The sequence below is a fragment of the Periplaneta americana genome, chromosome 8, assembly GCF_040183065.1.
Source record: "Periplaneta americana isolate PAMFEO1 chromosome 8, P.americana_PAMFEO1_priV1, whole genome shotgun sequence".
Lineage (NCBI taxonomy): Eukaryota > Metazoa > Arthropoda > Insecta > Blattodea > Blattidae > Periplaneta > Periplaneta americana.
In genome coordinates this window covers 158,167,123-158,178,598 of record NC_091124.1, presented here as the reverse complement: position 1 = coordinate 158,178,598, position 11,476 = coordinate 158,167,123, and positions in this window count along the sequence as shown.

Sequence of the window (11,476 nt, the reverse complement as noted above, 5' to 3'; positions counted from 1 at the left end):
TCTTTTTTGTGGTCCTTATCATGGTCCTTTTTTCCTTAGTCAGGGTCGTTATCGTGGTCTTGTTCATTATCTTGATCCTTATCGTGGTTCATTTCGTGGTCCTTACCGTGATTTTTGTTGTGATGCTTGTCACAACTCATGTTGTGATCCTTGTCGTCATCGTCTTTGCCCTTGTTTTTATCTGCTCTTACTATTGTCATTTCAAATAATGTTTTTCTTCTTTGGAAAGTGACTATTGTTTCACACAGTAGATGATATCCTCTTCAAAACGGGATCTTAAGATCCTGTACAGTGGCCTGACCGATCCCAGATTTACTCAGGATATTTTCTACCGAGCGCCATGTAACTAATTTTGAGGTAAGCTATACTAGAGAAGAGGAGACAAGATGTGTCCTGTGACCTTATCATGTGCCGTGGCTATATCACCAATGGGAATTGAGGAGGGATGATAGATGGACTTTCGTGTCAATAGATTCGTATAATATAACCATCATGAAACAAACTCTCTTTCTGATACTTATTCCACATCTTGGACCTTCAATGCTAATGTCAGATCTATAGAATACAGTAAATGGAATGAAATGAAAAAAACTTGATTTAAAGCCTTCTCGAGGAGGGAAAGTCAGCACTCTCACTCGCATGTTTCCCCTTTTGGAACGTCTTTCTAATTGGCCCGGGCTATAATATTCTTTATCAGTATTTTGAATGGGAACCTGCCTATGGCGAGACTAAAAAGCTGCATAAATGTCTGTCTCTCCATCTTGTCTCTGTTGCTGATAGATTAATATTTAAATGTAGTTATTTAAAATCACTTTCTTAATGCTTGTTAAACCATCCAATTTTATTGTAACTGTTAGTTTTTAAATATATATGCATTTACACTGTGTGTGTGTGTGTGTGTGTGTGTGTGTGTGTGTGTGTGTGTGTGTGTGTGTGTGTGTGTGTGTGTGTGTGTGTGTGTGTGTGTGTGTGTGTGTGTGTGTGTGTGTGTGTGTGTGTGTGTGTGTGTGTGTGTGTGTGTGTGTGTGTGTGTGTGTGTGTGTGTGTGTGTGTGTGTGTGTGTGTGTGTGTGTGTGTGTGTGTGTGTGTGTGTGTGTGTGTGTGTGTGTGTGTGTGTGTGTGTGTGTGTGTGTGTGTGTGTGTGTGTGTGTGTGTGTGTGTGTGTGTGTGTGTGTGTGTGTGTGTGTGTGTGTGTGTGTGTGTGTGTGTGTGTGTGTGTGTGTGTGTGTGTGTGTGTGTGTGTGTGTGTGTGTGTGTGTGTGTGTGTGTGTGTGTGTGTGTGTGTGTGTGTGTGTGTGTGTGTGTGTGTGTGTGTGTGTGTGTGTGTGTGTGTGTGTGTGTGTGTGTGTGTGTGTGTGTGTGTGTGTGTGTGTGTGTGTGTGTGTGTGTGTGTGTGTGTGTGTGTGTGTGTGTGTGTGTGTGTGTGTGTGTGTGTGTGTGTGTGTGTGTGTGTGTGTGTGTGTGTGTGTGTGTGTGTGTGTGTGTGTGTGTGTGTGTGTGTGTGTGTGTGTGTGTGTGTGTGTGTGTGTGTGTGTGTGTGTGTGTGTGTGTGTGTGTGTGTGTGTGTGTGTGTGTGTGTGTGTGTGTGTGTGTGTGTGTGTGTGTGTGTGTGTGTGTGTGTGTGTGTGTGTGTGTGTGTGTGTGTGTGTGTGTGTGTGTGTGTGTGTGTGTGTGTGTGTGTGTGTGTGTGTGTGTGTGTGTGTGTGTGTGTGTGTGTGTGTGTGTGTGTGTGTGTGTGTGTGTGTGTGTGTGTGTGTGTGTGTGTGTGTGTGTGTGTGTGTGTGTGTGTGTGTGTGTGTGTGTGTGTGTGTGTGTGTGTGTGTGTGTGTGTGTGTGTGTGTGTGTGTGTGTGTGTGTGTGTGTGTGTGTGTGTGTGTGTGTGTGTGTGTGTGTGTGTGTGTGTGTGTGTGTGTGTGTGTGTGTGTGTGTGTGTGTGTGTGTGTGTGTGTGTGTGTGTGTGTGTGTGTGTGTGTGTGTGTGTGTGTGTGTGTGTGTGTGTGTGTGTGTGTGTGTGTGTGTGTGTGTGTGTGTGTGTGTGTGTGTGTGTGTGTGTGTGTGTGTGTGTGTGTGTGTGTGTGTGTGTGTGTGTGTGTGTGTGTGTGTGTGTGTGTGTGTGTGTGTGTGTGTGTGTGTGTGTGTGTGTGTGTGTGTGTGTGTGTGTGTGTGTGTGTGTGTGTGTGTGTGTGTGTGTGTGTGTGTGTGTGTGTGTGTGTGTGTGTGTGTGTGTGTGTGTGTGTGTGTGTGTGTGTGTGTGTGTGTGTGTGTGTGTGTGTGTGTGTGTGTGTGTGTGTGTGTGTGTGTGTGTGTGTGTGTGTGTGTGTGTGTGTGTGTGTGTGTGTGTGTGTGTGTGTGTGTGTGTGTGTGTGTGTGTGTGTGTGTGTGTGTGTGTGTGTGTGTGTGTGTGTGTGTGTGTGTGTGTGTGTGTGTGTGTGTGTGTGTGTGTGTGTGTGTGTGTGTGTGTGTGTGTGTGTGTGTGTGTGTGTGTGTGTGTGTGTGTGTGTGTGTGTGTGTGTGTGTGTGTGTGTGTGTGTGTGTGTGTGTGTGTGTGTGTGTGTGTGTGTGTGTGTGTGTGTGTGTGTGTGTGTGTGTGTGTGTGTGTGTGTGTGTGTGTGTGTGTGTGTGTGTGTGTGTGTGTGTGTGTGTGTGTGTGTGTGTGTGTGTGTGTGTGTGTGTGTGTGTGTGTGTGTGTGTGTGTGTGTGTGTGTGTGTGTGTGTGTGTGTGTGTGTGTGTGTGTGTGTGTGTGTGTGTGTGTGTGTGTGTGTGTGTGTGTAAATGCCTTCATTAGATTAACGTTTATAATATTATGTGTAATTTTGTATTGTCTGTGATCATTAATATTTAATCTCAGAACTCTGCAAAATCCTATTTCAACGTTATACAGACAAAAAAATTGTTGGTATAAACTAAGAAACGAACCCGCTTTCTTCTCTACAATACGCAGAAGATTTACCGTCTGAGCTATTGAAACGACACGAAAGGTATTATTTCTGCGCGGAGTGTCGAAGTAATCATGAAGATTCATGTACATATTTATATATTATTTGCGTCATATTATCATTTTCTTGCAGTTTTTGAAGTGAATTTCGGAACGAACCTAGCAACAAAACAAACAGTCTAAATTTAAGTAGCTCAAATATTCGTTATCTTGTGTATCAGTGCTCTGGTTTCCGATCATGGGCAGTTTCTTACATCTGAAACTTAAGAATATTCCATCGTCTCATTCCTTTTTTGGGGAAGTGTATAGCTGTCAAAAAAAAAAAAAAAAAAAAAAAAAGTGGTCGCACTCGTGAATAGCGAATACTTTCAAAATCCACTTCGGGTCACGATGATGTTACGCGATGCATGTGCTTGTAGAAGCAGTTCCGGAATTATGGAATTATTTCATATCTGCGACTCATAGACAAACGGTAGAGTGCTCGCTTAACGATTCTAAGGTTATGATTTCGGGCCTTGTTCAAGTTTTCGTTTTATTTTTTAATCGTTCTTTAGCGATATAAGCAATATTCAAATTAACATTTATATTCTGTTATCGTTCTTTAGCGTTATAAATAATATTATAATTATAATTTATATTCTATTATCGTTCTTTATCGATATAAATAAATTCAACTTACTTATATATTGTTATCGTTCTTTTAGAGATATAAATAATATTCAAGTTATCATTTATATTCTGTTATCGTTCTACAATATAAATAACATAAAATTAATATTAGCTTTGGAACAATACACTTGTATAATACTGATGTTAGTTTTTTCTTTTTATATTATTACATTACACTATCTTGAAACAGAATAAAATGAAAAGGAATGACGAGGAATTGAAACTGAGATGCTGCCATCTAAATTCCGACTTAACTACGAGGGCACAGGCATAGAAACATTTATGGAAAAATTGGCAAAATCCTCTCCAAGATTTTCTGATGATTTGTAGAAGCTCGTTCAGGATGCGGAGGGCAAAGGCTAATTGGGATTGCCCGGTCTCTGATCGGGTCAAAAATCCTAATAGACCTAATATTTAACCCTTGCGGTGAATTTCGGTGAAGTCCGGAGGACCCATTAGTCAAATCCACTCCCCTCACCTCCACGCTTGGGCCCGCTAGGATCTATTAAGATGCGAAAGAAACAGTGGTGTACGTTTTTTTTTCATTCATCCATTCATTTTATTCCATAGATCTTACATGAGCAATGAAGCTTTAAGATGTGGAACATGTCAACATTTTACAATATTACAATTACAATTTTTACAAATTTTTATAGTTTTACAATTTAGTAATTTTCTACAATTTTTACAATTTTGTACAATTTTTTTACATTTTTACTTTTTTTTTTTTTTTGGCGAGATGTAGTGAGATGAGATGAGGTCCGAGGATTCGCCAAAATATTACCCGGCATTTGCCTTTTCGGTGGGGGAAACCTCGGAAAAACCCAACCAGGTAATCAAATCAAAGGGGTTGATGCCAAGGACTCGCCATAGACCATCCGGCTTCAGTCCCACAGCTGGGGAAAACCTCCGAAGAAACCAAAGTCCAAAGGGGGATCCAACCCAAGCCCGAACGCAGCTCCGGATCAGCGGCCCGGCAAGTCTGCCGACTGAGCTACATCGATGGCTCTACTAAAAGTATACAATACATAGCCAATCAGATTATTAAATTTACAAACGCAAACGATCATTCATAAGTTGAGCTATATTATAATACAAAACAATTTAATTAAATTTAAGGCATAAACAATTCAACCAGTTGTGATATACAGAAATTGATAATACATATCATGCAAACTACTTCAAATTACAAACACAAACAATTTATCAGTAGAGCTATATAGATTACTATTCAATTTAAAGCATATACAATTCATCGGCCAAAACTATACAAATATATACAATACAAAGTAGCATACTTTCATTAAGCTATACAAATTTGTGCAATTAATATCAAGTAGATTAATTCAATTTATAATCATAAACAATTCATCAGTTGAGCTATACATATTACCATTCAATTTACAGTAGGTCTATATACAATTCATCAGTAGAGCTACACAGACTAGTAATCATTTTAAGAACATATACAATTCATCAGCCAAACTATACAAACATATACAATCAAATTCGTTCAATTTACAAACTTATTTTCGTTAAGCTATACAATTCATATGAAGTAGATTTATCCAATTTATAAGCTTAAACAATTCATCAGTTGACCTATACAGTATACTATTCAATTTACAGTACATACAATTCATCAGTTATGCTAAACAAAAAATACAATACATAGTAAACAGATTAAGTCAATATAAAAACATATTTTAGTTGAGCTATATAAAATTGTACATGTCATTTAAGTAGAATAATTCAATTCACAAGCATAAACAATTCATCAATTGTGTAGAAGGTATGAGTATGTAGAAATTTGGTTAATTCTTTTCTGAACCTTTTCTCGTTGTTCTCCAAATCTTTAAGATAATTAGGCAGTGCATTGAAGACTGTTATACATGAATAGCGAACTCCTTTTTTAAAAAAGCTTAGACTAACAGAGGGTAGATGAAGATCTGATTTATGTCTTGTATTAAAATGATGAATGTCTTGATTAGTACTGAATTTATCTTGGTTCTTAATATACAGAATCATTAGGGAAAGAATGTATTCACAAGGTAAAGTCAAGATTTCTAAGTTTCGGAAAATATTTTTACATGAGGTGCTTTTATGCACACCGGCCATTATTCTTATAGCTTTCTTTTGTAAAACAAAAACGTGTTTAGCTTCAGACGAGTTACCCCAGAATATTAATCCATATTTCATTACAGAGTGAAAATATGCAAAGTATGACATTTTAAGTAAGTTTATATCACCAATAGTAGATAAGGATCTTAATGCATAACAGGCAGAGCTCAATTTACGAGTAATACATTCTATATGCGTTTTCCAGTTCAAGTGATTATCCAATTCTAAACCAAGAAACTTTGTGCTTATAGATTCTTTGAGATGAGTTCCATTTAATCGAATACTGTAGGAAACCTGAGCACTATTGTGTGTACTAAATTTGACTGCACTGGATTTATCAACATTAAGTGCTAGTTTATTTGCATGGTACCATTCATTCATTAGATTCAGCACTGTATTAGAAGTGTTTATAAAATGATCGTATTGTTTGCTTGAAATAATTACACTTGTATCATCTGCAAATAAAATTACATGGGATGAATTGTTTATGGTCAAGGCTAAATCATTAATATAAACTAGAAACAACAATGGACCTAAAATTGACCCCTGCGGAACACCATGTTTAATATTTCTAAATTCTGAATAAGTAACTTTATGACTATTTGGTACATTTACTTCTACTTTTTGTTTTCTATTTGATAAGTACGATGTAAACCAACCCAACATCTCATCTTTAATACCATAAAACTTCAATTTTTTTACTAATATACTATGGTCTACACAATCAAATTCTTTAGCCAAGTCACAAAAAATCCCACCTATATGTAGTTTCGAATTTAATGAATTTAGTATTTCATCCACCAAACTAAAAGCAGCATTCTCTGTCGATTTTTGTTTTCTAAATCCAAACTGTTCTAAAACTAATATATTGTTGGACTCCAGGTAATGATATAATCTATTATACATAACTTTCTCAAACACTTTTGAAAATGTTGTTAATAATGATATGGGTCTGTAATTAGCAATAGTACATTTATCTCCCTTTTTGTATATTGGTTTTACTATTGAATATTTGAGTCTTTCTGGAAAAATACCACATTGCATTGACAAATTGCATAGATAGCTTAACGGAGGGGATAATATTTCAGAACAAGCTTTCAGAACTTTACTTGGAATTTCATCATATCCAGAGGAATATTTTTTTTTTTAGTTGTTTTATCACATGCATGATTTCTGCTACGGTAGTGGGAATAAATTTGAGACCTAAAAACTCAGTGTTAAATGCATCAGTTAGGTAACCAAGTGCAGCATCTTCTGCACAATCTTGAATGTTTAAGTTCTGAATAATATTTATATAGGATAAACCATACAGTTATTGGCCACTTGAACTTTGATGTGTTATTATAAGACAGGATGTGCAAATAATTATTTAATATTTTGCCAGATGGTAGCAGCATGTTTTCTTATTTGGTAGTTACTTTAATTTTCAACAACAGATAGCACTGTGAGATGAAAAAAATATTTCTGCAAAACATACGTTCCCAGGCTCTGGTTTCTTGTGAAATTCTTAAGAACTGTGTTGTGGTTGAGTCGTAATAAAAACTGTTTCTTTTAAGTGGTATTCATTATTATTTCAATTATGAGGTAAGTACATCTCTATTTTCACTTTACACTTATAAAACGTAATCAAATACAATCCCTAAATTTTGAAAATTTACTGGCTAATAACTGTTTAATTATAACGCATTTTTCAGTTATTGGCCACCCCGGCCAATAACTGTAATTTTAACATATTTTTAAAAATCAATTATTTTCCTTCATTTAACTTATTATATGCCACTATTTCACTAGTATTTTTATTTTGAGTCAATTAAATGTGTGCATAGTTATTAGCCACGTGGCCAATAACTGTCTTAATGGGTGGCCAATAACTATTCTTGTTTATTTTATACCCTGGTTAGGTTATATTTAAGATTTCAAAATGAGCTGACCATAAGCCAAAGGCGATGAAGGTAACATTGGAAGAATTGTAAACTCACAGGACTTCACTTAAAGAGTCATTGCTAAAAGGTACGGTGTTCCTAAGGCAACCCTAAAAATCAAAATAAAGAATGCTAAAAAGGAAAGGTGATTTGAATCTTATAGCTTAAGAGGAAATTGATAATGAGTGTTCTGAAAATGTCATTTCATATCGAACACTGGATGCAGACAAATCTACAGGGTTGTTTCCGATCTCTGATAACGAATTTGAATGACATCATGTGCGTCAGGAGTCACATAACAGCTGAACTGTGGCGCGAGATGACAGACCAGTAGTGAGTGATCTCATAGTCAGAGTGCACGGCGACTCTCAGCAGAAATTCCCAAGAAAATCGAGCCTTTTTGGGAGGAGTACATAACAATTATTTCCGATGTCAAGTACAGTTAAGTGAAAATAAAAGAAGCCTGCAATAAAAGAGGTTTCGTTATTTCCAAGAAAGGCATCTTCTGTATACTTAATAAGATTGGTAAAGCTCAAATGGAATTAATTTGTATCATCTCGTGGGGAGAGGCGACTTATGACGGGGGTGGATTTGCTTGCTTTTTCCACTCTGGAATTAATCCCATCCGAGCTTTGCCAGTCTTATTAAGTACACATAAGATGTCTTTCTTGGAAATAATGAAACCACGTTTCTTACAGACTCCTATGATTTTCATGGAACTGTACTTCACATCGGAAAGAGTTGTTATGTACACCTCCCAGAAAGGTTAAATTTTCTTGGGCATTGCTACTGTGATACACCGTGCACTCTGATTATGAAATCACTCACTACTGGTCTGTCATCTCTCCCTGCAATTTAGCTGTCGGTGTGATTCACATGACGTCATTCAAATTCGTTATCAGAGATCGGAAATAACCCTGTACTCAACAAGAAGTTTTGGCAGACAATATTGACAATTACACCTATTATAAAATGCAAGAGATGAACCCAGAATGTGACTCTCCATGACAATTTTTTATATTGTATTTTTGTTGGATATTTAACAACGCTGTATCAACTACTAGATTATTCAGCGTCGATGTGATTGATGATAGCGAGATGGTATTTGACGAGATGAGGCCCAGGATTCGCCATAGTTTACCTCACATTTTCCTTACAGTTGGGGAAAACCTCGGAAAAACTCAGCCAAGTGATAATTTCAAGGGGGAACGAACCCACACCAGGGCACAAGTCTGGATCGGCAGGCAAGTGCTTCAGCCGACTGAACTACGCCAGTGGCAGACTCCCTATGACAATACATCAACAAGTGTGAATGAAGGTTGCAGTAGTCAATATTCTGGTTGTGGTAACATATGTAAGTGAGAGCCACCGGCGTAGCTCGGTTGGAGTTGCGTTCGGGCGCGGGTTCGATTCCTGGTTGGGTTCTTTCCGAGGTTTTCCTCAACCGTAAGGGAAATGTCAGGTAATCTATGGCGAATCCTCGGCCTCATCTCGCCAAATATCATCTCGCTATCACCAATCGCATCGTTAAATAACCAAGTAAAAAGAACATAAGTGAGAAAATATCTTCCATGCTTAAAAGAGTCAAGAATACATCATTCGACAAGTTTCTGGTGTGGTCAGAGACACCTAAAAGAGAAGGCAAACATGATATAGAAAGATTGCCGTTTTCGATAATATCACAGAGCTACCAGGATATGCACAGAAAGAAGCGCGAACGGAAAGTTGTCCAAGAAAAGAAGAAAGAAAGAAAAAACGTAAAGTTGCGACAGAAGAAAGAAAAGGAACACTCTTCAGAGAATTGCAAAATGAATCAAGTCCAATTTGTGACATTTGCAAGAAGCTTCCAGTGAAATTTGATGTGAAGATTGTAAAAAAGTATTTTATGTAAATTATATTTTACATAAACACAGACAACACATTCCTGAAAAACAAGGTGATATCTCCCTATGTCACTCTTTTCTTATAAAGGAGAAGATTCACATAACACTATGTACCTTAAGAGTAGTTCGGAGGATGATGATTACCTTGAAGAACTTGATAAACTAGCAACATATAAATAAGGGTCTATAAACTAAAGAGACATGTGAATTTATATTTTACATAAAACTGGTATTAGGGCAGTGCAATGCATGTGTAAATGACTAATAGAAATAATAGCAACAGTTTAAAATAATATTTGCATCCAAAACAAAAATAAATGTCTGTTAGAGTTGATAATTGTGAAGTGGCCAATAACTATGCAATCAGTGGCCAATAACTGTCAAGAAGTGGCCAATAACTATAAATTCACACATATTAATTTTAATTGGTCACCAGTATGACACAGTATTATTGATTCAATTTTTGTAACAGTGATTTGAATAAAGAAATAATTGACAATTACAGATGCACAAACAGTTCCTTATTACAATATAATGCATTGAAATCCTCGACTCTCAAACATAATATTTTCCTTAAGTGGCCAATAACTGTATGGTTTACCCTAGAAGTCGTTAAAATGATTTGCAATTGATTTTGGGTTATCTATTTTACTCTCATTGATTTTAATGCAAGTAATATTTTCACTCTTTGAATATCGATTAGTTTCATTTTTAATAATATCCCAAATAGTTTTAATCTTATTATCTGAATTTTGTATTTTTTCATTCAGATACATTTTCTTTGCATCTTTTATAACTTTTGTCAAAGTTTTACAGTAATTCTTGTAGTAATTAAGAACATGAGGATCATCACTATTCCTACTCATTAAATATAGATTCCTTTTCCTAGCACATGATATTTTAATTCCCTGAGTTATCCACATGTTTTTACTTTTACATTTTTTCACCACCTTGACTGGAAAACATTCATTGAAATAATTCGTAAATGTAGTGAAAAATGCATTAAATTTAGTATTAATATCAATGGTATCGGTACTATATACATTTTCCCAAGATTCATTTTGTAGACATGTATTTAAATGATGAAGAGATTCAGCATTTATAATCCTTTTTTTTTATTTTTAGATTAACACTTTGGAATTTTTCACTCATATTGAAAACACTTAGAATTTGTGCATCGTGATCAGACAGGCCATTGACTAATGGTACTGTTGAATAGGAATTCAATCTACTTTTATCTATAAATATATTATCAATGGCAGTACTACTTCCAGCTTGTGTTCTGGTTGGAAAACTTACTGTGTGATTAAGATTATAAGTTTCAAGAAGTGAGTTTAATTTTCTTTTACGTGAGCTTTCTGATAGATAATCTATGTTTATGTCACCACAGATTACAAATTCGGTATGTGGTTTATAAAGTCATTTCAATAATGAATCTAAGTTAGTTGTAAATTTCTTATAATCTCCCAATGGCACCCTATAAACACGGCAAGTTACTACATTTATCCTTCCCAAGAAAAACTGCAAACATGAGCAAAGGAAGCTTTTAATAGAAAAAGGAGCCTCTTCTGCGGATCTCTGGAAAAATAACTGAGGAAGAGACTAGTGAAATACTTTGTGTGGAGTGTGGCATTGTATGAGGAAGAAACATGGACAATACGACGAAAAGAAGAGAAACAAATAGAGCATTTGAAATTTGGATGTGGAGAAGAATGGAGCGCGTAAAGTGGACAGACAAAATAAGAAATGAAGTTGTGTTGGAAAAAGTGGGTGAAGAAAGAACGATGATGAAACTGATTAGAAAGAGAAAAAGGAATTGGTTGCGTCACTGGTTCAGTAGAAACTGCCTACTGAAAAATGCACTGAAAGGAATGGTGAACGGGAGAAGAGTTCGGCGCAGAAGAAGATATCAAATAATAGACGACATTAAGATATGCGGATCATA